Source organism: Brachyhypopomus gauderio, unplaced genomic scaffold (genome assembly GCF_052324685.1).
Source record: "Brachyhypopomus gauderio isolate BG-103 unplaced genomic scaffold, BGAUD_0.2 sc80, whole genome shotgun sequence".
Taxonomy (NCBI): domain Eukaryota; kingdom Metazoa; phylum Chordata; class Actinopteri; order Gymnotiformes; family Hypopomidae; genus Brachyhypopomus; species Brachyhypopomus gauderio.
Window position 1 is genome coordinate 1,297,156 of NW_027506901.1, and position 27,845 is coordinate 1,325,000.

At 40.0% G+C, this 27,845-nt stretch overlaps 9 non-coding genes across 9 annotated transcripts; 5 read left to right on the forward strand and 4 right to left on the reverse strand.

Annotated features, from left to right (window-relative positions):
- The first annotated feature begins 21,459 nt into the window (after positions 1-21,459).
- On the forward strand, positions 21,460-21,541 carry trnas-uga (transfer RNA serine (anticodon UGA)). Its single transcript has one exon. It is a non-coding gene; the product is annotated as a tRNA-Ser (tRNA).
- A 183-nt stretch (positions 21,542-21,724) lies between these two features.
- Positions 21,725-21,796, reverse strand: trnad-guc (transfer RNA aspartic acid (anticodon GUC)). The gene has a single exon. It is a non-coding gene; the product is annotated as a tRNA-Asp (tRNA).
- Positions 21,797-22,121: 325 nt separating this feature from the next.
- trnas-cga (transfer RNA serine (anticodon CGA)) lies at positions 22,122-22,203 on the forward strand. The gene has a single exon. It is a non-coding gene; the product is annotated as a tRNA-Ser (tRNA).
- Positions 22,204-22,386: 183 nt separating this feature from the next.
- Positions 22,387-22,458, reverse strand: trnad-guc (transfer RNA aspartic acid (anticodon GUC)). Its single transcript has one exon. It is a non-coding gene; the product is annotated as a tRNA-Asp (tRNA).
- Positions 22,459-22,783: 325 nt separating this feature from the next.
- trnas-cga (transfer RNA serine (anticodon CGA)) lies at positions 22,784-22,865 on the forward strand. Its single transcript has one exon. It is a non-coding gene; the product is annotated as a tRNA-Ser (tRNA).
- Positions 22,866-23,048: 183 nt separating this feature from the next.
- Positions 23,049-23,120, reverse strand: trnad-guc (transfer RNA aspartic acid (anticodon GUC)). Its single transcript has one exon. It is a non-coding gene; the product is annotated as a tRNA-Asp (tRNA).
- A 325-nt stretch (positions 23,121-23,445) lies between these two features.
- Positions 23,446-23,527, forward strand: trnas-cga (transfer RNA serine (anticodon CGA)). Its single transcript has one exon. It is a non-coding gene; the product is annotated as a tRNA-Ser (tRNA).
- Positions 23,528-23,710: 183 nt separating this feature from the next.
- Positions 23,711-23,782, reverse strand: trnad-guc (transfer RNA aspartic acid (anticodon GUC)). The gene has a single exon. It is a non-coding gene; the product is annotated as a tRNA-Asp (tRNA).
- Positions 23,783-24,107: 325 nt separating this feature from the next.
- Positions 24,108-24,189, forward strand: trnas-uga (transfer RNA serine (anticodon UGA)). Its single transcript has one exon. It is a non-coding gene; the product is annotated as a tRNA-Ser (tRNA).
- Positions 24,190-27,845: the final 3,656 nt, after the last annotated feature.

A 27,845-nucleotide genomic window follows, 5' to 3' on the forward strand; every position in this document is an offset into this window, starting at 1 on the left:
CTGAGGGCCCAAAATTTAACCTAGGGGTCCCAAAATCGGTCGAGGTCATGTATGTTATGGCTTAAAAGAGGATCCCAAGGCCCAAGTCCGTAGCTCGAAGCGTTGGCGTATGGCAGCAAAAAAGATATTGCACTGTAGGGAGAGGCCTAAAGTTTAAACGCATATTTTCATACATTTGGGGCCGCTGAGGGCCCAAAATTTGACGTAGGGGTCCCAAAATCGGTCGAGGTCGTCTCTGTGATGGCCCGATGGAGGATCCCGAGTTGCAAGTCCGTAGCTCAAAGCGTTGGCGTATGGCAGCCATTAATCTATTGCGCTGTAGTCGTACACCTAAAGGTCAAACACAAATGTGCACACACTTGTGGCTCCTGAGAGTCTAAACCTGCACGTATCCACACATGCCTGCAGAGTGTTATTAGACCCAACAAATTGATAAAGATAGTGCATGCACAGACTCATAGGTCATATGGTTTGGGTGTGGCTATCATTTGAATTTGCACTTTTAGGCAGAATCTCCTCTAACACTTAAAGCACAAGACCATGTGTGCGGGGCCCCTGAAGGACCAAACCTGCACGTATCCACACGTGCCTGCAGAGTGTTATTAGACCCAACAAATTGATAAAGATAGTGCATGCACAGACTCATAGGTCATATGGTTTGGGTGTGGCTATCATTTGAATTTGCACTTTTAGGCAGAATCTCCTCTAACACTTAAAGCACAAGACCATGTGTGCGGGGCCCCTGAAGGACCAAACCTGCACGTATCCACACGTGCCTGCAGAGTGTTATTAGACCCAACAAATTGATAAAGATAGTGCATGCACAGACTCATAGGTCATATGGTTTGGGTGTGGCTATCATTTGAATTTGCACTTTTAGGCAGAATCTCCTCTAACACTTAAAGCACAAGACCATGTGTGCGGGGCCCCTGAAGGACCAAACCTGCACGTATCCACACGTGCCTGCAGAGTGTTATTAGACCCAACAAATTGATAAAGATAGTGCATGCACAGACTCATAGGTCATATGGTTTGGGTGTGGCTATCATTTGAATTTGCACTTTTAGGCAGAATCTCCTCTAACACTTAAAGCACAAGACCATGTGTGTGGGGCCCCTGAAGGACCAAACCTGCACGTATCCACACGTGCTTCCAGAGTGTTAATATACCCCACCCACTGAGGAAGATACTCCGAGCACAGACCCTTAGGTCATACGGATTGGGCGTGGCTAACTTTTGAAAGTGATTTTTTTCTAACACAGAGAGGTCACGAGCATACATTTGGGGATGCTGAGGGGCCAAAATTTGACGTAGAGGTCCCAAAATCGGTCGAGGTCATCTCTGTGATGGCCCGATGGACCATCCCAAGTTGCAAGTCCGTAGCTCGAAGCGTTGGCGTATGGCAGCCATTAATCTATTGCGCTGTAGTCGTAGGCCTTAAGGTCAAACACAAATTTTCATACATTTGGGGCCCCTGAGGGGCCAAAATTTGACGTAGAGGTCCCAAAATCGGTCGAGGTCGTCTCTGTGATGGCCCGATGGACCATCCCAAGTTGCAAGTCCGTAGCTCGAAGCGTTGGCGTATGGCAGCCATTAATCTATGGCGCTGTAGTCGTAGGCCTTAAGGTCAAATACAAATTTTCATACATTTGGGGCCCCTGAGGGGCCAAAATTTGACGTAGAGGTCCCAAAATCGGTCGAGGTTATCTGTGTGATGGCCCGATGGATCATCCCAAGTTGCAAGTCCGTAGCTCGAAGCGTTGGCGTATGGCAGCCATTAATCTATTGCGCTGTAGTCGTAGGCCTTAAGGTCAAATACAAATTTTCATACATTTGGGGCCCCTGAGGGGCCAAAATTTGACGTAGAGGTCCCAAAATCGGTCGAGGTCGTCTCTGTGATGGCCCGATGGATCAACCCGAGTTGCAAGTCCGTAGCTCGAAGCGTTGGCGTATGGCAGCCATTAATCTATTGCGCTGTAGTCGTAGGCCTTAAGGTCAAACACAAATTTTCATACATTTGGGGCCCCTGAGGGGCCAAAATTTGACGTAGAGGTCCCAAAATCGGTCGAGGTCGTCTCTGTGATGGCCCGATGGACCATCCCAAGTTGCAAGTCCGTAGCTCGAAGCGTTGGCGTATGGCAGCCATTAATCTATTGCGCTGTAGTCGTAGGCCTTAAGGTCAAACCCAAATTTTCATACATTTGGGGCCCCTGAGGGGCCAAAATTTGACGTAGAGGTCCCAAAATCGGTCGAGGTCGTCTCTGTGATGGCCCGATGGACCATCCCAAGTTGCAAGTCCGTAGCTCGAAGCGTTGGCGTATGGCAGCCATTAATCTATTGCGCTGTAGTCGTAGGCCTTAAGGTCAAACCCAAATTTTCATACATTTGGGGCCCCTGAGGGGCCAAAATTTGACGTAGAGGTCCCAAAATCGGTCGAGGTCGTCTCTGTGATGGCCCGATGGACCATCCCAAGTTGCAAGTCCGTAGCTCGAAGCGTTGGCGTATGGCAGCCATTAATCTATTGCGCTGTAGTCGTAGGCCTTAAGGTCAAACCCAAATTTTCATACATTTGGGGCCGCTGAGGGGCCAAAATTTGACGTAGGGGTCCCAAAATCGGTCGAGGTCGTCTCTGTGATGGCCCGATGGAGGATCCCGAGTTGCAAGTCCGTAGCTCAAAGCGTTGGCGTATGGCAGCCTAAAAGATATTGCGCTGTAGTCGTAGGCCAAAGGTCAAACAGAAATGTACATACATTTGGGGCCGCTGAGGGCCCAAAATTTAACCTAGGGGTCCCAAAATCGGTCAAGGTTGTCTCTGTGATGGCCCGATGGAGGATCCCAAGTTGCAAGTCCGTAGCTCAAAGCGTTGGCGTATGGCAGCCATTAATCTATTGCGCTGTAGTCGTACACCTAAAGGTCAAACACAAATGTGCACACACTTGTGGCTCCTGAGAGTCTAAACCTGCACGTATCCACACATGCCTGCAGAGTGTTATTAGACCCAACAAATTGATAAAGATAGTGCATGCACAGACTCATAGGTCATATGGTTTGGGTGTGGCTATCATTTGAATTTGCACTTTTAGGCAGAATCTCCTCTAACACTTAAAGCACAAGACCATGTGTGCGGGGCCCCTGAAGGACCAAACCTGCACGTATCCACACGTGCCTGCAGAGTGTTATTAGACCCAACAAATTGATAAAGATAGTGCATGCACAGACTCATAGGTCATATGGTTTGGGTGTGGCTATCATTTGAATTTGCACTTTTAGGCAGAATCTCCTCTAACACTTAAAGCACAAGACCATGTGTGCGGGGCCCCTGAAGGACCAAACCTGCACGTATCCACACGTGCCTGCAGAGTGTTATTAGACCCAACAAATTGATAAAGATAGTGCATGCACAGACTCATAGGTCATATGGTTTGGGTGTGGCTATCATTTGAATTTGCACTTTTAGGCAGAATCTCCTCTAACACTTAAAGCACAAGACCATGTGTGCGGGGCCCCTGAAGGACCAAACCTGCACGTATCCACACGTGCCTGCAGAGTGTTATTAGACCCAACAAATTGATAAAGATAGTGCATGCACAGACTCATAGGTCATATGGTTTGGGTGTGGCTATCATTTGAATTTGCACTTTTAGGCAGAATCTCCTCTAACACTTAAAGCACAAGACCATGTGTGTGGGGCCCCTGAAGGACCAAACCTGCACGTATCCACACGTGCTTCCAGAGTGTTAATATACCCCACCCACTGAGGAAGATACTCCGAGCACAGACCCTTAGGTCATACGGATTGGGCGTGGCTAACTTTTGAAAGTGATTTTTTTCTAACACAGAGAGGTCACGAGCATACATTTGGGGATGCTGAGGGGCCAAAATTTGACGTAGAGGTCCCAAAATCGGTCGAGGTCATCTCTGTGATGGCCCGATGGACCATCCCAAGTTGCAAGTCCGTAGCTCGAAGCGTTGGCGTATGGCAGCCATTAATCTATTGCGCTGTAGTCGTAGGCCTTAAGGTCAAACACAAATTTTCATACATTTGGGGCCCCTGAGGGGCCAAAATTTGACGTAGAGGTCCCAAAATCGGTCGAGGTCGTCTCTGTGATGGCCCGATGGACCATCCCAAGTTGCAAGTCCGTAGCTCGAAGCGTTGGCGTATGGCAGCCATTAATCTATGGCGCTGTAGTCGTAGGCCTTAAGGTCAAATACAAATTTTCATACATTTGGGGCCCCTGAGGGGCCAAAATTTGACGTAGAGGTCCCAAAATCGGTCGAGGTTATCTGTGTGATGGCCCGATGGATCATCCCAAGTTGCAAGTCCGTAGCTCGAAGCGTTGGCGTATGGCAGCCATTAATCTATTGCGCTGTAGTCGTAGGCCTTAAGGTCAAATACAAATTTTCATACATTTGGGGCCCCTGAGGGGCCAAAATTTGACGTAGAGGTCCCAAAATCGGTCGAGGTCGTCTCTGTGATGGCCCGATGGATCAACCCGAGTTGCAAGTCCGTAGCTCGAAGCGTTGGCGTATGGCAGCCATTAATCTATTGCGCTGTAGTCGTAGGCCTTAAGGTCAAACACAAATTTTCATACATTTGGGGCCCCTGAGGGGCCAAAATTTGACGTAGAGGTCCCAAAATCGGTCGAGGTCGTCTCTGTGATGGCCCGATGGACCAACCCAAGTTGCAAGTCCGTAGCTCGAAGCGTTGGCGTATGGCAGCCATTAATCTATTGCGCTGTAGTCGTAGGCCTTAAGGTCAAACCCAAATTTTCATACTTTTTCGGGCCCCTGAGGGGCCAAAATTTGACGTAGAGGTCCCAAAATCGGTCGAGGTCGTCTCTGTGATGGCCCGATGGACCATCCCAAGTTGCAAGTCCGTAGCTCGAAGCGTTGGCGTATGGCAGCCATTAATCTATTGCGCTGTAGTCGTAGGCCTTAAGGTCAAACCCAAATTTTCATACATTTGGGGCCCCTGAGGGGCCAAAATTTGACGTAGAGGTCCCAAAATCGGTCGAGGTCGTCTCTGTGATGGCCCGATGGACCATCCCAAGTTGCAAGTCCGTAGCTCGAAGCGTTGGCGTATGGCAGCCATTAATCTATTGCGCTGTAGTCGTAGGCCTTAAGGTCAAACCCAAATTTTCATACATTTGGGGCCCCTGAGGGGCCAAAATTTGACGTAGAGGTCCCAAAATCGGTCGATGTCGTCTCTGTGATGGCCCGATGGACCATCCCAAGTTGCAAGTCCGTAGCTCGAAGCGTTGGCGTATGGCAGCCATTAATCTATTGCGCTGTAGTCGTAGGCCTTAAGGTCAAACCCAAATTTTCATACATTTGGGGCCCCTGAGGGGCCAAAATTTGACGTAGAGGTCCCAAAATCGGTCGAGGTCGTCTCTGTGATGGCCCGATGGACCATCCCAAGTTGCAAGTCCGTAGCTCGAAGCGTTGGCGTATGGCAGCCATTAATCTATTGCGCTGTAGTCGTAGGCCTTAAGGTCAAACCCAAATTTTCATACATTTGGGGCCCCTGAGGGGCCAAAATTTGACGTAGAGGTCCCAAAATCGGTCGATGTCGTCTCTGTGATGGCCCGATGGACCATCCCAAGTTGCAAGTCCGTAGCTCGAAGCGTTGGCGTATGGCAGCCATTAATCTATTGCGCTGTAGTCGTAGGCCTTAAGGACCCCATTCAAATAGATTGGAATTGGACGATTTGTACTTACCGATCCCAATTCCAATCTATTTGAATGGGACCCCATTCAAATAGATTGGAATTGTACGATTTGTACTTACCGATCCCAATTCCAATCTATTTGAATGGCATCCCAATTCCAATTTATTTGACTGATGGAAATAAATTGGAATTGGGATCCCATTCAAATAGATTGGAAGTGGGATCGGTAAGTACAAATTGTCCAATTCCAATTTATTTGAATGGGGTCCCATTGAAATAGATTGGAATTGGGATCGGTAAGTACAAATTGTCCAATTCCAATTTATTTGAATGGGGTCCCATTGAAATAGATTGGAATTGGGATCGGTAAGTACAAATCGTCCAATTCCAATTTATTTGAATGGGATCCCATTCAAATAGATTGGAATTGGGATCGGTAAGTACAAATCGTCCAATTCCAATTTATTTGAATGGCATCCCAATTCCAACTTATTTAAGTGATGGAAATAAATTGGAATTGGGATGCCATTCAAATAAATTGGAATTGGACGATTTGTACTTACCGATCCCAATTCCAATCTATTTGAATGGCATCCCAATTCCAATCTATTTAACACATGGAAATAAATTGGAATTGGGATGCAGTAAAATGAGGTTATAAGTTATTTTACAAAACACTTATTTTAAGCTTAAAAAACCATTTATCCATACTCCCCATGTCTGTCTGATGCAAACTGAGTGGTCAGAGTTTTGAAATTCCACTGTCCAATACCCCACTATTTTGATGACTTGAATAAATTGGAAGTGGGATCTCTATATCTCAGCTTCAGAATGACATAGCTTGAAAATTTCAACACTCAGCACTAAGTTTAGGTGTGCCTGACTCACTGTGTGAGTTTGGAGAAGATTGCAGAAAGTCAAAATTTTGGCTCAAAAAAACTCTAAGGGGTTAGTGTGTGTGTTTTTTTGAAGCAAAATTTTGACTTTCTGCAAACTTCACCAAACTCACACAGTGAGTTAGGAGGACTCAAACTTAGAGAGGAGTGGTAAAAGAATCGTGCTATCATATTCCAAAGCTGAGATCTGGAGATCCCACTTCCAATTTATTCAAGTCATCAAAATAGTGGGGTTTTGGACACCACAGTCTGACAACTCTGAACACCCAGCTTGCATAAACCAGACATGGGGAGCATGGATAAATGGTTTTTGAAGTGTTTTAGTGATAAGAAAAAAAAACTTAGAAATCAATGTATTTGAATGGCATCCCAATTCCAATTTATTTGACTGATGGAAATAAATTGGAATTGGGATCCCATTCAAATAGATTGGAATTGGGATCGGTAAGTACAAATCGTCCAATTCCAATTTATTTGAATAGGGTCCCATTCAAATAGATTGGAATTGGGATTGGTAAGTAATAATTGTCCAATTCCAATTTATTTGAATGGGGTCCCATTGAAATAGATTGGAATTGGGATCGGTAAGTACAAATCGTCCAATTCCAATTTATTTGAATGGGGTCCCATTGAAATAGATTGGAATTGGGATTGGTAAGTACAAAACGTCCAATTCCAATTTATTTGAATGGCATCCCAATTCCAATTTATTTAAGTGATGGAAATAAATTGGAATTGGGATCCCATTCAAATAGATTGGAATTGGGATCGGTAAGTACAAATCGTCCAATTCCAATTTATTTGAATGGCATCCCAATTCCAATTTATTTAACTGATGGAAATAAATTGGAATTGGGATCCCATTCAAATAGATTGGAATTGGGATCGGTAAGTACAAATTGTCCAATTCCAATTTATTTGAATGGGGTCCCATTGAAATAGATTGGAATTGGGATCGGTAAGTACAAATTGTCCAATTCCAATTTATTTGAATGGCATCCCAATTCCAATTTATTTAAGTGATGGAAATAAATTGGAATTGGGATCCCATTGAAATAGATTGGAATTGGGATCGGTAAGTACAAATTGTCCAATTCCAATTTATTTGAATGGGGTCCCATTGAAATAGATTGGAATTGGGATTGGTAAGTACAAATCGTCCAATTCCAATTTATTTGAATGGGGTCCCATTGAAATAGATTGGAATTGGGATCGGTAAGTACAAATTGTCCAATTCCAATTTATTTGAATGGCATCCCAATTCCAATTTATTTAAGTGATGGAAATAAATTGGAATTGGGATCCCATTGAAATAGATTGGAATTGGGATCGGTAAGTACAAATTGTCCAATTCCAATTTATTTGAATGGGGTCCCATTGAAATAGATTGGAATTGGGATCGGTAAGTACAAATTGTCCAATTCCAATTTATTTGAATGGGGTTTCATTGAAATAGATTGGAATTGGGATCGGTAAGTACAAATTGTCCAATTCCAATTTATTTGAATGGCATCCCAATTCCAATTTATTTAAGTAATGGAAATAAATTGGAATTGGGATCCCATTGAAATAGATTGGAATTGGGATCGGTAAGTACAAATCGTCCAATTCCAATTTATTTGAATGGCATCCCAATTCCAATTTATTTAACTGATGGAAATAAATTGGAATTGGGATCCCATTGAAATAGATTGGAATTGGGATCGGTAAGTACAAATTGTCCAATTCCAATTTATTTGAATGGGGTTTCATTGAAATAGATTGGAATTGGGATTGGTAAGTACAAATCGTCCAATTCCAATTTATTTGAATGGCATCCCAATTCCAATTTATTTAACTGATGGAAATAAATTGGAATTGGGATGCAGTAAAATGAGGTTATAAGTTATTTTACAAAACACTTATTTTAAGCTTAGAAAACCATTTATCCATACTCCCCATGTCTGTCTGATGCAAACTGAGTGGTCAGAGTTTTGAAATTCCACTGTCCAATACCCCACTATTTTGATGACTTGAATAAATTGGAAGTGGGATCTCTATATCTCAGCTTCAGAATGACATAGCTTGAAAATTTCAATGCTCAGCACTAAGTTTAGGTGTGCCTGACTCACTGTGTGAGTTTGGAGAAGATTGCAGAAAGTCAAAATTTTGGCTCAAAAAAACTCTAAGGGGTTAGTGTGTGAGTTTTTTTGAGCCAAAATTTTGACTTTCTGCAAACTTCACCAAACTCACACAGGGAGTCAGGGGGACTCAAACTTAGAGAGGAGTGGTAAAAGAATTGTGATATCATGTTCCAAAGCTGAGATCTGGAGATCCCACTTCCAATTTATTCAAGTCATCAAAATAGTGGGGTTTTGGACACCACAGTCTGACAACTCTGAACACCCAGCTTGCATAAACCAGACATGGGGAGCATGGATAAATGGTTTTTGAAGTGTTTTAGTGATAAGAAAAAAAAAACTTAGAAATCAATGTATTTGAATGGCATCCCAATTCCAATTTATTTGACTGATGGAAATAAATTGGAATTGGGATCCCATTGAAATAGATTGGAATTGGGATCGGTAAGTACAAATTGTCCAATTCCAATTTATTTGAATGGGGTCCCATTGAAATAGATTGGAATTGGGATCGGTAAGTACAAATTGTCCAATTCCAATTTATTTGAATGGGGTCCCATTGAAATAGATTGGAATTGGGATTGGTAAGTACAAATCGTCCAATTCCAATTTATTTGAATGGCATCCCAATTCCAATTTATTTAAGTGATGGAAATAAATTGGAATTGGGATCCCATTGAAATAGATTGGAATTGGGATCGGTAAGTACAAATTGTCCAATTCCAATTTATTTGAATGGCATCCCAATTCCAATTTATTTAAGTGATGGAAATAAATTGGAATTGGGATCCCATTCAAATAGATTGGAATTGGGATCGGTAAGTACAAATTGTCCAATTCCAATTTATTTGAATGGGGTCCCATTGAAATAGATTGGAATTGGGATCGGTAAGTACAAATTGTCCAATTCCAATTTATTTGAATGGGGGTCCCATTGAAATAGATTGGAATTGGGATCGGTAAGTACAAATTGTCCAATTCCAATTTATTTGAATGGGGTCCCATTGAAATAAATTGGAATTGGGATCGGTAAGTACAAATTGTCCAATTCCAATTTATTTGAATGGGGTCCCATTGAAATAGATTGGAATTGGGATCGGTAAGTACAAATTGTCCAATTCCAATTTATTTGAATGGGGTCCCATTGAAATAGATTGGAATTGGGATTGGTAAGTACAAATCGTCCAATTCCAATTTATTTGAATGGGGTCCCATTGAAATAGATTGGAATTGGGATCGGTAAGTACAAATTGTCCAATTCCAATTTATTTGAATGGCATCCCAATTCCAATTTATTTAAGTGATGGAAATAAATTGGAATTGGGATCCCATTGAAATAGATTGGAATTGGGATCGGTAAGTACAAATTGTCCAATTCCAATTTATTTGAATGGGGTCCCATTGAAATAGATTGGAATTGGGATCGGTAAGTACAAATTGTCCAATTCCAATTTATTTGAATGGGGTTTCATTGAAATAGATTGGAATTGGGATCGGTAAGTACAAATTGTCCAATTCCAATTTATTTGAATGGCATCCCAATTCCAATTTATTTAAGTAATGGAAATAAATTGGAATTGGGATCCCATTGAAATAGATTGGAATTGGGATCGGTAAGTACAAATCGTCCAATTCCAATTTATTTGAATGGCATCCCAATTCCAATTTATTTAACTGATGGAAATAAATTGGAATTGGGATCCCATTGAAATAGATTGGAATTGGGATCGGTAAGTACAAATTGTCCAATTCCAATTTATTTGAATGGGGTTTCATTGAAATAGATTGGAATTGGGATTGGTAAGTACAAATCGTCCAATTCCAATTTATTTGAATGGCATCCCAATTCCAATTTATTTAACTGATGGAAATAAATTGGAATTGGGATGCAGTAAAATGAGGTTATAAGTTATTTTACAAAACACTTATTTTAAGCTTAGAAAACCATTTATCCATACTCCCCATGTCTGTCTGATGCAAACTGAGTGGTCAGAGTTTTGAAATTCCACTGTCCAATACCCCACTATTTTGATGACTTGAATAAATTGGAAGTGGGATCTCTATATCTCAGCTTCAGAATGACATAGCTTGAAAATTTCAATGCTCAGCACTAAGTTTAGGTGTGCCTGACTCACTGTGTGAGTTTGGAGAAGATTGCAGAAAGTCAAAATTTTGGCTCAAAAAAACTCTAAGGGGTTAGTGTGTGAGTTTTTTTGAGCCAAAATTTTGACTTTCTGCAAACTTCACCAAACTCACACAGGGAGTCAGGGGGACTCAAACTTAGAGAGGAGTGGTAAAAGAATTGTGATATCATGTTCCAAAGCTGAGATCTGGAGATCCCACTTCCAATTTATTCAAGTCATCAAAATAGTGGGGTTTTGGACACCACAGTCTGACAACTCTGAACACCCAGCTTGCATAAACCAGACATGGGGAGCATGGATAAATGGTTTTTGAAGTGTTTTAGTGATAAGAAAAAAAAAACTTAGAAATCAATGTATTTGAATGGCATCCCAATTCCAATTTATTTGACTGATGGAAATAAATTGGAATTGGGATCCCATTGAAATAGATTGGAATTGGGATCGGTAAGTACAAATTGTCCAATTCCAATTTATTTGAATGGGGTCCCATTGAAATAGATTGGAATTGGGATCGGTAAGTACAAATTGTCCAATTCCAATTTATTTGAATGGGGTCCCATTGAAATAGATTGGAATTGGGATTGGTAAGTACAAATCGTCCAATTCCAATTTATTTGAATGGCATCCCAATTCCAATTTATTTAAGTGATGGAAATAAATTGGAATTGGGATCCCATTGAAATAGATTGGAATTGGGATCGGTAAGTACAAATTGTCCAATTCCAATTTATTTGAATGGCATCCCAATTCCAATTTATTTAAGTGATGGAAATAAATTGGAATTGGGATCCCATTCAAATAGATTGGAATTGGGATCGGTAAGTACAAATTGTCCAATTCCAATTTATTTGAATGGGGTCCCATTGAAATAGATTGGAATTGGGATCGGTAAGTACAAATTGTCCAATTCCAATTTATTTGAATGGGGTCCCATTGAAATAGATTGGAATTGGGATCGGTAAGTACAAATTGTCCAATTCCAATTTATTTGAATGGGGTCCCATTGAAATAAATTGGAATTGGGATCGGTAAGTACAAATTGTCCAATTCCAATTTATTTGAATGGGGTCCCATTGAAATAGATTGGAATTGGGATCGGTAAGTACAAATTGTCCAATTCCAATTTATTTGAATGGCATCCCATTCAAATAGATTGGAATTGGGATCGGTAAGTACAAATCGTCCAATTCCAATTTATTTGAATGGCATCCCAATTCCAATTTATTTAAGTGATGGAAATAAATTGGAATTGGGATCCCATTGAAATAGATTGGAATTGGGATCGGTAAGTACAAATTGTCCAATTCCAATTTATTTGAATGGCATCCCAATTCCAATTTATTTAAGTGATGGAAATAAATTGGAATTGGGATCCCATTCAAATAGATTGGAATTGGGATCGGTAAGTACAAATTGTCCAATTCCAATTTATTTGAATGGGGTCCCATTGAAATAGATTGGAATTGGGATTGGTAAGTACAAATTGTCCAATTCCAATTTATTTGAATGGGGTCCCATTGAAATAGATTGGAATTGGGATTGGTAAGTACAAATTGTCCAATTCCAATTTATTTGAATGGGATCCCATTCAAATAGATTGGAATTGGGATCGGTAAGTACAAATCGTCCAATTCCAATTTATTTGAATGGCATCCCAATTCCAATTTATTTAAGTGATGGAAATAAATTGGAATTGGGATCCCATTGAAATAGATTGGAATTGGGATCGGTAAGTACAAATTGTCCAATTCCAATTTATATGAATGGCATCCCAATTCCAATTTATTTAAGTGATGGAAATAAATTGGAATTGGGATCCCATTCAAATAGATTGGAATTGGGATCGGTAAGTACAAATTGTCCAATTCCAATTTATTTGAATGGGGTCCCATTGAAATAGATTGGAATTGGGATTGGTAAGTACAAATTGTCCAATTCCAATTTATTTGAATGGGGTCCCATTGAAATAGATTGGAATTGGGATTGGTAAGTACAAATTGTCCAATTCCAATTTATTTGAATGGGATCCCATTCAAATAGATTGGAATTGGGATCGGTAAGTACAAATCGTCCAATTCCAATTTATTTGAATGGCATCCCAATTCCAATTTATTTAAGTGATGGAAATAAATTGGAATTGGGATCCCATTGAAATAGATTGGAATTGGGATCGGTAAGTACAAATTGTCCAATTCCAATTTATTTGAATGGCATCCCAATTCCAATTTATTTAAGTGATGGAAATAAATTGGAATTGGGATCCCATTCAAATAGATTGGAATTGGGATCGGTAAGTACAAATTGTCCAATTCCAATTTATTTGAATGGGGTTTCATTGAAATAGATTGGAATTGGGATTGGTAAGTACAAATCGTCCAATTCCAATTTATTTGAATGGCATCCCAATTCCAATTTATTTAACTGATGGAAATAAATTGGAATTGGGATGCAGTAAAATGAGGTTATAAGTTATTTTACAAAACACTTATTTTAAGCTTAGAAAACCATTTATCCATACTCCCCATGTCTGTCTGATGCAAACTGAGTGGTCAGAGTTTTGAAATTCCACTGTCCAATACCCCACTATTTTGATGACTTGAATAAATTGGAAGTGGGATCTCTATATCTCAGCTTCAGAATGACATAGCTTGAAAATTTCAATGCTCAGCACTAAGTTTAGGTGTGCCTGACTCACTGTGTGAGTTTGGAGAAGATTGCAGAAAGTCAAAATTTTGGCTCAAAAAAACTCTAAGGGGTTAGTGTGTGAGTTTTTTTGAGCCAAAATTTTGACTTTCTGCAAACTTCACCAAACTCACACAGGGAGTCAGGGGGACTCAAACTTAGAGAGGAGTGGTAAAAGAATTGTGATATCATGTTCCAAAGCTGAGATCTGGAGATCCCACTTCCAATTTATTCAAGTCATCAAAATAGTGGGGTTTTGGACACCACAGTCTGACAACTCTGAACACCCAGCTTGCATAAACCAGACATGGGGAGCATGGATAAATGGTTTTTGAAGTGTTTTAGTGATAAGAAAAAAAAAACTTAGAAATCAATGTATTTGAATGGCATCCCAATTCCAATTTATTTGACTGATGGAAATAAATTGGAATTGGGATCCCATTGAAATAGATTGGAATTGGGATCGGTAAGTACAAATTGTCCAATTCCAATTTATTTGAATGGGGTCCCATTGAAATAGATTGGAATTGGGATCGGTAAGTACAAATTGTCCAATTCCAATTTATTTGAATGGGGTCCCATTGAAATAGATTGGAATTGGGATTGGTAAGTACAAATCGTCCAATTCCAATTTATTTGAATGGCATCCCAATTCCAATTTATTTAAGTGATGGAAATAAATTGGAATTGGGATCCCATTGAAATAGATTGGAATTGGGATCGGTAAGTACAAATTGTCCAATTCCAATTTATTTGAATGGCATCCCAATTCCAATTTATTTAAGTGATGGAAATAAATTGGAATTGGGATCCCATTCAAATAGATTGGAATTGGGATCGGTAAGTACAAATTGTCCAATTCCAATTTATTTGAATGGGGTCCCATTGAAATAGATTGGAATTGGGATCGGTAAGTACAAATTGTCCAATTCCAATTTATTTGAATGGGGTCCCATTGAAATAGATTGGAATTGGGATCGGTAAGTACAAATTGTCCAATTCCAATTTATTTGAATGGGGTCCCATTGAAATAAATTGGAATTGGGATCGGTAAGTACAAATTGTCCAATTCCAATTTATTTGAATGGGGTCCCATTGAAATAGATTGGAATTGGGATCGGTAAGTACAAATTGTCCAATTCCAATTTATTTGAATGGGGTCCCATTGAAATAGATTGGAATTGGGATTGGTAAGTACAAATCGTCCAATTCCAATTTATTTGAATGGGGTCCCATTGAAATAGATTGGAATTGGGATCGGTAAGTACAAATTGTCCAATTCCAATTTATTTGAATGGCATCCCAATTCCAATTTATTTAAGTGATGGAAATAAATTGGAATTGGGATCCCATTGAAATAGATTGGAATTGGGATCGGTAAGTACAAATTGTCCAATTCCAATTTATTTGAATGGGGTCCCATTGAAATAGATTGGAATTGGGATCGGTAAGTACAAATTGTCCAATTCCAATTTATTTGAATGGGGTTTCATTGAAATAGATTGGAATTGGGATCGGTAAGTACAAATTGTCCAATTCCAATTTATTTGAATGGCATCCCAATTCCAATTTATTTAAGTAATGGAAATAAATTGGAATTGGGATCCCATTGAAATAGATTGGAATTGGGATCGGTAAGTACAAATCGTCCAATTCCAATTTATTTGAATGGCATCCCAATTCCAATTTATTTAACTGATGGAAATAAATTGGAATTGGGATCCCATTGAAATAGATTGGAATTGGGATCGGTAAGTACAAATTGTCCAATTCCAATTTATTTGAATGGGGTTTCATTGAAATAGATTGGAATTGGGATTGGTAAGTACAAATCGTCCAATTCCAATTTATTTGAATGGCATCCCAATTCCAATTTATTTAACTGATGGAAATAAATTGGAATTGGGATGCAGTAAAATGAGGTTATAAGTTATTTTACAAAACACTTATTTTAAGCTTAGAAAACCATTTATCCATACTCCCCATGTCTGTCTGATGCAAACTGAGTGGTCAGAGTTTTGAAATTCCACTGTCCAATACCCCACTATTTTGATGACTTGAATAAATTGGAAGTGGGATCTCTATATCTCAGCTTCAGAATGACATAGCTTGAAAATTTCAATGCTCAGCACTAAGTTTAGGTGTGCCTGACTCACTGTGTGAGTTTGGAGAAGATTGCAGAAAGTCAAAATTTTGGCTCAAAAAAACTCTAAGGGGTTAGTGTGTGAGTTTTTTTGAGCCAAAATTTTGACTTTCTGCAAACTTCACCAAACTCACACAGGGAGTCAGGGGGACTCAAACTTAGAGAGGAGTGGTAAAAGAATTGTGATATCATGTTCCAAAGCTGAGATCTGGAGATCCCACTTCCAATTTATTTAAGTCATCAAAATAGTGGGGTTTTGGACACCACAGTCTGACAACTCTGAACACCCAGCTTGCATAAACCAGACATGGGGAGCATGGATAAATGGTTTTTGAAGTGTTTTAGTGATAAGAAAAAAAAAACTTAGAAATCAATGTATTTGAATGGCATCCCAATTCCAATTTATTTGACTGATGGAAATAAATTGGAATTGGGATCCCATTGAAATAGATTGGAATTGGGATCGGTAAGTACAAATTGTCCAATTCCAATTTATTTGAATGGGGTCCCATTGAAATAGATTGGAATTGGGATCGGTAAGTACAAATTGTCCAATTCCAATTTATTTGAATGGGGTCCCATTGAAATAGATTGGAATTGGGATTGGTAAGTACAAATCGTCCAATTCCAATTTATTTGAATGGCATCCCAATTCCAATTTATTTAAGTGATGGAAATAAATTGGAATTGGGATCCCATTGAAATAGATTGGAATTGGGATCGGTAAGTACAAATTGTCCAATTCCAATTTATTTGAATGGCATCCCAATTCCAATTTATTTAAGTGATGGAAATAAATTGGAATTGGGATCCCATTCAAATAGATTGGAATTGGGATCGGTAAGTACAAATTGTCCAATTCCAATTTATTTGAATGGGGTCCCATTGAAATAGATTGGAATTGGGATCGGTAAGTACAAATTGTCCAATTCCAATTTATTTGAATGGGGTCCCATTGAAATAGATTGGAATTGGGATCGGTAAGTACAAATTGTCCAATTCCAATTTATTTGAATGGGGTCCCATTGAAATAAATTGGAATTGGGATCGGTAAGTACAAATTGTCCAATTCCAATTTATTTGAATGGGGTCCCATTGAAATAGATTGGAATTGGGATCGGTAAGTACAAATTGTCCAATTCCAATTTATTTGAATGGCATCCCATTCAAATAGATTGGAATTGGGATCGGTAAGTACAAATCGTCCAATTCCAATTTATTTGAATGGCATCCCAATTCCAATTTATTTAAGTGATGGAAATAAATTGGAATTGGGATCCCATTGAAATAGATTGGAATTGGGATCGGTAAGTACAAATTGTCCAATTCCAATTTATTTGAATGGCATCCCAATTCCAATTTATTTAAGTGATGGAAATAAATTGGAATTGGGATCCCATTCAAATAGATTGGAATTGGGATCGGTAAGTACAAATTGTCCAATTCCAATTTATTTGAATGGGGTCCCATTGAAATAGATTGGAATTGGGATTGGTAAGTACAAATTGTCCAATTCCAATTTATTTGAATGGGGTCCCATTGAAATAGATTGGAATTGGGATTGGTAAGTACAAATTGTCCAATTCCAATTTATTTGAATGGGATCCCATTCAAATAGATTGGAATTGGGATCGGTAAGTACAAATCGTCCAATTCCAATTTATTTGAATGGCATCCCAATTCCAATTTATTTAAGTGATGGAAATAAATTGGAATTGGGATCCCATTGAAATAGATTGGAATTGGGATCGGTAAGTACAAATTGTCCAATTCCAATTTATATGAATGGCATCCCAATTCCAATTTATTTAAGTGATGGAAATAAATTGGAATTGGGATCCCATTCAAATAGATTGGAATTGGGATCGGTAAGTACAAATTGTCCAATTCCAATTTATTTGAATGGGGTCCCATTGAAATAGATTGGAATTGGGATTGGTAAGTACAAATTGTCCAATTCCAATTTATTTGAATGGGGTCCCATTGAAATAGATTGGAATTGGGATTGGTAAGTACAAATTGTCCAATTCCAATTTATTTGAATGGGATCCCATTCAAATAGATTGGAATTGGGATCGGTAAGTACAAATCGTCCAATTCCAATTTATTTGAATGGCATCCCAATTCCAATTTATTTAAGTGATGGAAATAAATTGGAATTGGGATCCCATTGAAATAGATTGGAATTGGGATCGGTAAGTACAAATTGTCCAATTCCAATTTATTTGAATGGCATCCCAATTCCAATTTATTTAAGTGATGGAAATAAATTGGAATTGGGATCCCATTCAAATAGATTGGAATTGGGATCGGTAAGTACAAATTGTCCAATTCCAATTTATTTGAATGGGGTCCCATTGAAATAGATTGGAATTGGGATTGGTAAGTACAAATTGTCCAATTCCAATTTATTTGAATGGGGTCCCATTGAAATAGATTGGAATTGGGATCGGTAAGTACAAATTGTCCAATTCCAATTTATTTGAATGGCATCCCAATTCCAATTTATTTAAGTGATGGAAATAAATTGGAATTGGGATGCAGTAAAATGAGGTTATAAGTTATTTTACAAAACACTTATTTTAAGCTTAGAAAACCATTTATCCATACTCCCCATGTCTGTCTGATGCAAACTGAGTGGTCAGAGTTTTGAAATTCCACTGTCCAATACCCCACTATTTTGATGACTTGAATAAATTGGAAGTGGGATCTCTATATCTCAGCTTCAGAATGACATAGCTTGAAAATTTCAACGCTCAGCACTAAGTTTAGGTGTGCCTGACTCACTGTGTGAGTTTGGAGAAGATTGCAGAAAGTCAAAATTTTGGCTCAAAAAAACTCTAACCCTAACCCTAGTTTTTTTGGGGCAAAATTTTGACTTTCTGCAAACTTCACCAAACTCACACAGTGAGTTAGGAGGACTCAAACTTAGAGAGGAGTGGTAAAAGAATCGTGCTATCATATTCCAAAGCTGAGATCTGGAGATCCCACTTCCAATTTATTCAAGTCATCAAAATAGTGGGGTTTTGGACACCACAGTCTGACAACTCTGAACACCCAGCTTGCATAAACCAGACATGGGGAGCATGGATAAATGGTTTTTGAAGTGTTTTAGTGATAAGAAAAAAAAAACTTAGAAATCAATGTATTTGAATGGCATCCCAATTCCAATTTATTTGACTGATGGAAATAAATTGGAATTGGGATCCTATTCAAATAGATTGGAATTGGGATCGGTAAGTACAAATTGTCCAATTCCAATTTATTTGAATGGGGTCCCATTGAAATAGATTGGAATTGGGATCGGTAAGTACAAATTGTCCAATTCCAATTTATTTGAATGGGGTTTCATTGAAATAGATTGGAATTGGGATCGGTAAGTACAAATCGTCCAATTCCAATTTATTTGAATGGGGTCCCATTGAAATAGATTGGAATTGGGATAGGTAAGTACAAATCGTCCAATTCCAATTTATTTGAATGGGATCCCATTGAAATAGATTGGAATTGGGATCGGTAAGTACAAATCGTCCAATTCCAATTTATTTGAATGGCATCCCAATTCCAATTTATTTGACTGATGGAAATAAATTGGAATTGGGATCCCATTCAAATAGATTGGAATTGGGATCGGTAAGTACAAATCGTCCAATTCCAATTTATTTGAATGGCATCCCAATTCCAATTTATTTGACTGACTTGTGCTTCCAGTATGTTGCTCCAGTGCCCCCCCAGACATCCCCCATGAAATTTCATGACCCTACGACCTCGGGAAAGTCACTTCCTGTTCCACTTCCTGGTTCGTTTTTCAACTTCCCGACCACCTACGGACACGAGCTTTTAGTATGTTGTTTGTGGTCCCAAATAGAACTCCCCTGCAAAGTTTTGAGCCGATCGGCCCATGGGAACACCTACTTCCGGTCACGCCCACTTTTAGGGGCGGGGCTTAAATATGTTGTTTTAGGGGTCCCACACTACCCCCCTATCAAGTCTCGAGCCGATCGGCCCATGGGAACACCTACTTCCGGCCACGCCCACTTTTAGGGGGCGAGGCTTCAATATGTTGTTTAGGGGGTCCCACACTACCCCCCTATCAAGTTTCGGACCCCTACGACATTCCTGAACTTGTACAAGCCCACCTGGGGTGGGTAGTGGCCAACATCCCAATTGCAATCTATTTGAATAGGCATCCCATAATAGCTGAAATAGATTGGAAGTGGGATAGGTAATCACAAAACATCCCAATTGCAATCTATTTGAATAGGCATCCCATAATAGCTGAAATAGATTGGAAGTGGGATAGGTAATCACAAAACATCCCAATTGCAATCTATTTGAATAGGCATCCCATAATAGCTGAAATAGATTGGAAGTGGGATAGGTAATCACAAAACATCCCAATTGCAATCTATTTGAATAGGCATCCCATAATAGTGGAAATAGATTGGAAGTGGGATCGGTAATCACAAAACATCCCAATTGCAATCTATTTGAATAGGCATCCCATAATAGCTGAAATAGATTGGAAGTGGGATAGGTAATCACAAAACATCCCAATTGCAATCTATTTGAATAGGCATCCCATAATAGCTGAAATAGATTGGAAGTGGGATAGGTAATCACAAAACATCCCAATTGCAATCTATTTGAATAGGCATCCCATAATAGCTGAAATAGATTGGAAGTGGGATAGGTAATCACAAAACATCCCAATTGCAATCTATTTGAATAGGCATCCCATAATAATGGAAATAAATTGGAAGTGGGATAGGTAATCACAAAACATCCCAATTGCAATCTATTTGAATAGGCATCCCATAATAGCTGAAATAGATTGGAAGTGGGATAGGTAATCACAAAACATCCCAATTGCAATCTATTTGAATAGGCATCCCATAATAGCTGAAATAGATTGGAAGTGGGATAGGTAATCACAAAACATCCCAATTGCAATCTATTTGAATAGGCATCCCATAATAGCTGAAATAGATTGGAAGTGGGATAGGTAATCACAAAACATCCCAATTGCAATCTATTTGAATAGGCATCCCATAATAGCTGAAATAGATTGGAAGTGGGATAGGTAATCACAAAACATCCCAATTGCAATCTATTTGAATAGGCATCCCATAATAGCTGAAATAGATTGGAAGTGGGATAGGTAATCACAAAACATCCCAATTGCAATCTATTTGAATAGGCATCCCATAATAGCTGAAATAGATTGGAAGTGGGATAGGTAATCACAAAACATCCCAATTGCAATCTATTTGAATAGGCATCCCATAATAGCTGAAATAGATTGGAAGTGGGACAGGTAATCACAAAACATCCCAATTGCAATCTATTTGAATAGGCATCCCATAATAGCTGAAATAGATTGGAAGTGGGATAGGTAATCACAAAACATCCCATTTGCAATCTATTTGATGAGGCATCCCATAATAATCGGAAAAATAAATTGGAAGTGGGACGTTTTTTACTTACCTATCCCACTTCCAATTTATTTGGATGTGCTCCACACTGTGGCCGAACTGCGTATCGCTCGAAAAACGCCCGTTTTTCAATAATTTATTGCCGGCCTCATGGGGGCGCTAGAGGCGGGGGGACAACTCCCCTCGTCTTTGGGGGTCCCCCCCTCGGGGCCTGACCCATCCACCGACCCGGCAAAAATCTGGGGGCTTCGGCGCGCAGCCCCCCTTTGGGGCCGTCAATTGGCCACTTAATAGATTGGGATTGGGATGTTGCTGCGCTAACTAGAGGAAGTCAAAGGAATTGATCTCGATTCTACTCCTACACATTTGGGCTGCAATGGCCGAGAGGTTAAGGCGTTGGACTTGAAATCCAATGGGGTTTCCCCGCGCAGGTTCGACTCCTGCTTGCAGCGTAGAGAAGAAAATGTTGTATCCCTTTTTGGATGTGTGGTAAAATAGAGTCTACTCTCCTCATGCTTGCCAGTTTTGAATATGCTTCTCATGCCATTTGTAAATTTGTGCTGTCAAACTGTAGCAGTCCAGTGGAAAGACTGTCTGGTCACTGGTTTCTCTGCCTTGTGCTTAAAAAGAAAGAACTCCCCGTCGGGGAATCGAACCCCGGTCTTCCGCGTGACAGGCGGAGATACTATCCACTATACTAACGAGGACGTATGTTTTATCATGCAGTGATGCTGAGTGAGGTGACTTGCACCTGTACCCTTGATTTTGAAAGTTGCATAAAAAAGATCTGCAATCAATAGATCAAACGCCACATCTCACTTTTGATTCACAGAATGCCACGCTTTTGAACACCTGATCACCTGGAGTTGATACCAGCTTGAAGTTAACAGTGAGTAGACTCTTATGGAGATTCATGTATTTGAATTTACTTCTTAAGCCATTGGCAACTCAGAATCAATGACATCTGTGCACTCCTCCTTGAGCTAGAGGAAGTCAAAGGAATTGATCTCGATTCTACTCCTACACATTTGGGCTGCAATGGCCGAGAGGTTAAGGCGTTGGACTCGAAATCCAATGGGGTTTCCCCGCGCAGGTTCGACTCCTGCTTGCAGCGTAGAGAAGAAAATATCATATCCCTTTTTGGATGTGTGGTAAAATAGAGTCTACTCTCCTCATGCTTGCCAGTTTTGAATATGCTTCTCATGCCATTTGTAAATTTGTGCTGTCAAACTGTAGCAGTCCAGTGGAAAGACTGTCTGGTCACTGGTTTCTCTGCCTTGTGCTTAAAAAGAAAGAACTCCCCGTCGGGGAATCGAACCCCGGTCTTCCGCGTGACAGGCGGAGATACTATCCACTATACTAACGAGGACGTATGTCTTATCATGCAGTGATGCTGAGTGAGGTGACTTGCACCTGTACCCTTGATTTTGAAAGTTGCATAAAAAAGATCTGCAATCAATAGATCAAACGCCACATCTCACTTTTGATTCACAGAATGCCACGCTTTTGAACACCTGATCACCTGGAGTTGATACCAGCTTGAAGTTAACAGTGAGTAGACTCTTATGGAGATTCATGTATTTGAATTTACTTCTTAAGCCATTGGCAACTCAGAATCAATGACATCTGTGCACTCCTCCTTGAGCTTGAGGAAGTCAAAGGAATTGATCTCGATTCTACTCCTACACATTTGGGCTGCAATGGCCGAGAGGTTAAGGCGTTGGACTCGAAATCCAATGGGGTTTCCCCGCGCAGGTTCGACTCCTGCTTGCAGCGTAGAGAAGAAAATGTTGTATCCCTTTTTGGATGTGTGGTAAAATAGAGTCTACTCTCCTCATGCTTGCCAGTTTTGAATATGCTTCTCATGCCATTTGTAAATTTGTGCTGTCAAACTGTAGCAGTCCAGTGGAAAGACTGTCTGGTCACTGGTTTCTCTGCCTTGTGCTTAAAAAGAAAGAACTCCCCGTCGGGGAATCGAACCCCGGTCTTCCGCGTGACAGGCGGAGATACTATCCACTATACTAACGAGGACGTATGTCTTATCATGCAGTGATGCTGAGTGAGGTGACTTGCACCTGTACCCTTGATTTTGAAAGTTGCATAAAAAAGATCTGCAATCAATAGATCAAACGCCACATCTCACTTTTGATTCACAGAATGCCACGCTTTTGAACACCTGATCACCTGGAGTTGATACCAGCTGGAAGTTAACAGTGAGTAGACTCTTATGGAGATTCATGTATTTGAATTTACTTCTTAAGCCATTGGCAACTCAGAATCAATGACATCTGTGCACTCCTCCTTGAGCTTGAGGAAGTCAAAGGAATTGATCTCGATTCTACTCCTACACATTTGAGCTGCAATGGCCGAGAGGTTAAGGCGTTGGACTCGAAATCCAATGGGGTTTCCCCGCGCAGGTTCGACTCCTGCTTGCAGCGTAGAGAAGAAAATGTTGTATCCCTTTTTGGATGTGTGGTAAAATAGAGTCTACTCTCCTCATGGTTGCCAGTTTTGAATATGCTTCTCATGCCATTTGTAAATTTGTGCTGTCAAACTGTAGCAGTCCAGTGGAAAGACTGTCTGGTCACTGGTTTCTCTGCCTTGTGCTTAAAAAGAAAGAACTCCCCGTCGGGGAATCGAACCCCGGTCTTCCGCGTGACAGGCGGAGACACTATCCACTATACTAACGAGGACGTATGTCTTATCATGCAGTGATGCTGAGTGAGGTGACTTGCACCTGTACCCTTGATTTTGAAAGTTGCATAAAAAAGATCTGCAATCAATAGATCAAACGCCACATCTCACTTTTGATTCACAGAATGCCACGCTTTTGAACACCTGATCACCTGGAGTTGATACCAGCTTGAAGTTAACAGTGAGTAGACTCTTATGGAGATTCATGTATTTGAATTTACTTCTTAAGCCATTGGCAACTCAGAATCAATGACATCTGTGCACTCCTCCTTGAGCTTGAGGAAGTCAAAGGAATTGATCTCGATTCTACTCCTACACATTTGGGCTGCAATGGCCGAGAGGTTAAGGCGTTGGACTTGAAATCCAATGGGGTTTCCCCGCGCAGGTTCGACTCCTGCTTGCAGCGTAGAGAAGAAAATGTTGTATCCCTTTTTGGATGTGTGGTAAAATAGAGTCTACTCTCCTCATGCTTGCCAGTTTTGAATATGCTTCTCATGCCATTTGTAAATTTGTGCTGTCAAACTGTAGCAGTCCAGTGGAAAGACTGTCTGGTCACTGGTTTCTCTGCCTTGTGCTTAAAAAGAAAGAACTCCCCGTCGGGGAATCGAACCCCGGTCTTCCGCGTGACAATAAATAAATTGGAATTGGGATCCCATTCAAATAGATTGGAATTGGGATCGGTAAGTACAAATTGTCCAATTCCAATTTATTTGAATGGGGTCCCATTGAAATAGATTGGAATTGGGATTGGTAAGTACAAATTGTCCAATTCCAATTTATTTGAATGGGGTCCCATTGAAATAGATTGGAATTGGGATCGGTAAGTACAAATTGTCCAATTCCAATTTATTTGAATGGCATCCCAATTCCAATTTATTTAAGTGATGGAAATAAATTGGAATTGGGATGCAGTAAAATGAGGTTATAAGTTATTTTACAAAACACTTATTTTAAGCTTAGAAAACCATTTATCCATACTCCCCATGTCTGTCTGATGCAAACTGAGTGGTCAGAGTTTTGAAATTCCACTGTCCAATACCCCACTATTTTGATGACTTGAATAAATTGGAAGTGGGATCTCTATATCTCAGCTTCAGAATGACATAGCTTGAAAATTTCAACGCTCAGCACTAAGTTTAGGTGTGCCTGACTCACTGTGTGAGTTTGGAGAAGATTGCAGAAAGTCAAAATTTTGGCTCAAAAAAACTCTAACCCTAACCCTAGTTTTTTTGGGGCAAAATTTTGACTTTCTGCAAACTTCACCAAACTCACACAGTGAGTTAGGAGGACTCAAACTTAGAGAGGAGTGGTAAAAGAATCGTGCTATCATATTCCAAAGCTGAGATCTGGAGATCCCACTTCCAATTTATTCAAGTCATCAAAATAGTGGGGTTTTGGACACCACAGTCTGACAACTCTGAACACCCAGCTTGCATAAACCAGACATGGGGAGCATGGATAAATGGTTTTTGAAGTGTTTTAGTGATAAGAAAAAAAAAACTTAGAAATCAATGTATTTGAATGGCATCCCAATTCCAATTTATTTGACTGATGGAAATAAATTGGAATTGGGATCCTATTCAAATAGATTGGAATTGGGATCGGTAAGTACAAATTGTCCAATTCCAATTTATTTGAATGGGGTCCCATTGAAATAGATTGGAATTGGGATCGGTAAGTACAAATTGTCCAATTCCAATTTATTTGAATGGGGTTTCATTGAAATAGATTGGAATTGGGATCGGTAAGTACAAATCGTCCAATTCCAATTTATTTGAATGGGGTCCCATTGAAATAGATTGGAATTGGGATAGGTAAGTACAAATCGTCCAATTCCAATTTATTTGAATGGGATCCCATTGAAATAGATTGGAATTGGGATCGGTAAGTACAAATCGTCCAATTCCAATTTATTTGAATGGCATCCCAATTCCAATTTATTTGACTGATGGAAATAAATTGGAATTGGGATCCCATTCAAATAGATTGGAATTGGGATCGGTAAGTACAAATCGTCCAATTCCAATTTATTTGAATGGCATCCCAATTCCAATTTATTTGACTGACTTGTGCTTCCAGTATGTTGCTCCAGTGCCCCCCCAGACATCCCCCATGAAATTTCATGACCCTACGACCTCGGGAAAGTCACTTCCTGTTCCACTTCCTGGTTCGTTTTTCAACTTCCCGACCACCTACGGACACGAGCTTTTAGTATGTTGTTTGTGGTCCCAAATAGAACTCCCCTGCAAAGTTTTGAGCCGATCGGCCCATGGGAACACCTACTTCCGGTCACGCCCACTTTTAGGGGCGGGGCTTAAATATGTTGTTTTAGGGGTCCCACACTACCCCCCTATCAAGTCTCGAGCCGATCGGCCCATGGGAACACCTACTTCCGGCCACGCCCACTTTTAGGGGGCGAGGCTTCAATATGTTGTTTAGGGGGTCCCACACTACCCCCCTATCAAGTTTCGGACCCCTACGACATTCCTGAACTTGTACAAGCCCACCTGGGGTGGGTAGTGGCCAACATCCCAATTGCAATCTATTTGAATAGGCATCCCATAATAGCTGAAATAGATTGGAAGTGGGATAGGTAATCACAAAACATCCCAATTGCAATCTATTTGAATAGGCATCCCATAATAGCTGAAATAGATTGGAAGTGGGATAGGTAATCACAAAACATCCCAATTGCAATCTATTTGAATAGGCATCCCATAATAGCTGAAATAGATTGGAAGTGGGATAGGTAATCACAAAACATCCCAATTGCAATCTATTTGAATAGGCATCCCATAATAGTGGAAATAGATTGGAAGTGGGATCGGTAATCACAAAACATCCCAATTGCAATCTATTTGAATAGGCATCCCATAATAGCTGAAATAGATTGGAAGTGGGATAGGTAATCACAAAACATCCCAATTGCAATCTATTTGAATAGGCATCCCATAATAGCTGAAATAGATTGGAAGTGGGATAGGTAATCACAAAACATCCCAATTGCAATCTATTTGAATAGGCATCCCATAATAGCTGAAATAGATTGGAAGTGGGATAGGTAATCACAAAACATCCCAATTGCAATCTATTTGAATAGGCATCCCATAATAATGGAAATAAATTGGAAGTGGGATAGGTAATCACAAAACATCCCAATTGCAATCTATTTGAATAGGCATCCCATAATAGCTGAAATAGATTGGAAGTGGGATAGGTAATCACAAAACATCCCAATTGCAATCTATTTGAATAGGCATCCCATAATAGCTGAAATAGATTGGAAGTGGGATAGGTAATCACAAAACATCCCAATTGCAATCTATTTGAATAGGCATCCCATAATAGCTGAAATAGATTGGAAGTGGGATAGGTAATCACAAAACATCCCAATTGCAATCTATTTGAATAGGCATCCCATAATAGCTGAAATAGATTGGAAGTGGGATAGGTAATCACAAAACATCCCAATTGCAATCTATTTGAATAGGCATCCCATAATAGCTGAAATAGATTGGAAGTGGGATAGGTAATCACAAAACATCCCAATTGCAATCTATTTGAATAGGCATCCCATAATAGCTGAAATAGATTGGAAGTGGGATAGGTAATCACAAAACATCCCAATTGCAATCTATTTGAATAGGCATCCCATAATAGCTGAAATAGATTGGAAGTGGGACAGGTAATCACAAAACATCCCAATTGCAATCTATTTGAATAGGCATCCCATAATAGCTGAAATAGATTGGAAGTGGGATAGGTAATCACAAAACATCCCATTTGCAATCTATTTGATGAGGCATCCCATAATAATCGGAAAAATAAATTGGAAGTGGGACGTTTTTTACTTACCTATCCCACTTCCAATTTATTTGGATGTGCTCCACACTGTGGCCGAACTGCGTATCGCTCGAAAAACGCCCGTTTTTCAATAATTTATTGCCGGCCTCATGGGGGCGCTAGAGGCGGGGGGACAACTCCCCTCGTCTTTGGGGGTCCCCCCCTCGGGGCCTGACCCATCCACCGACCCGGCAAAAATCTGGGGGCTTCGGCGCGCAG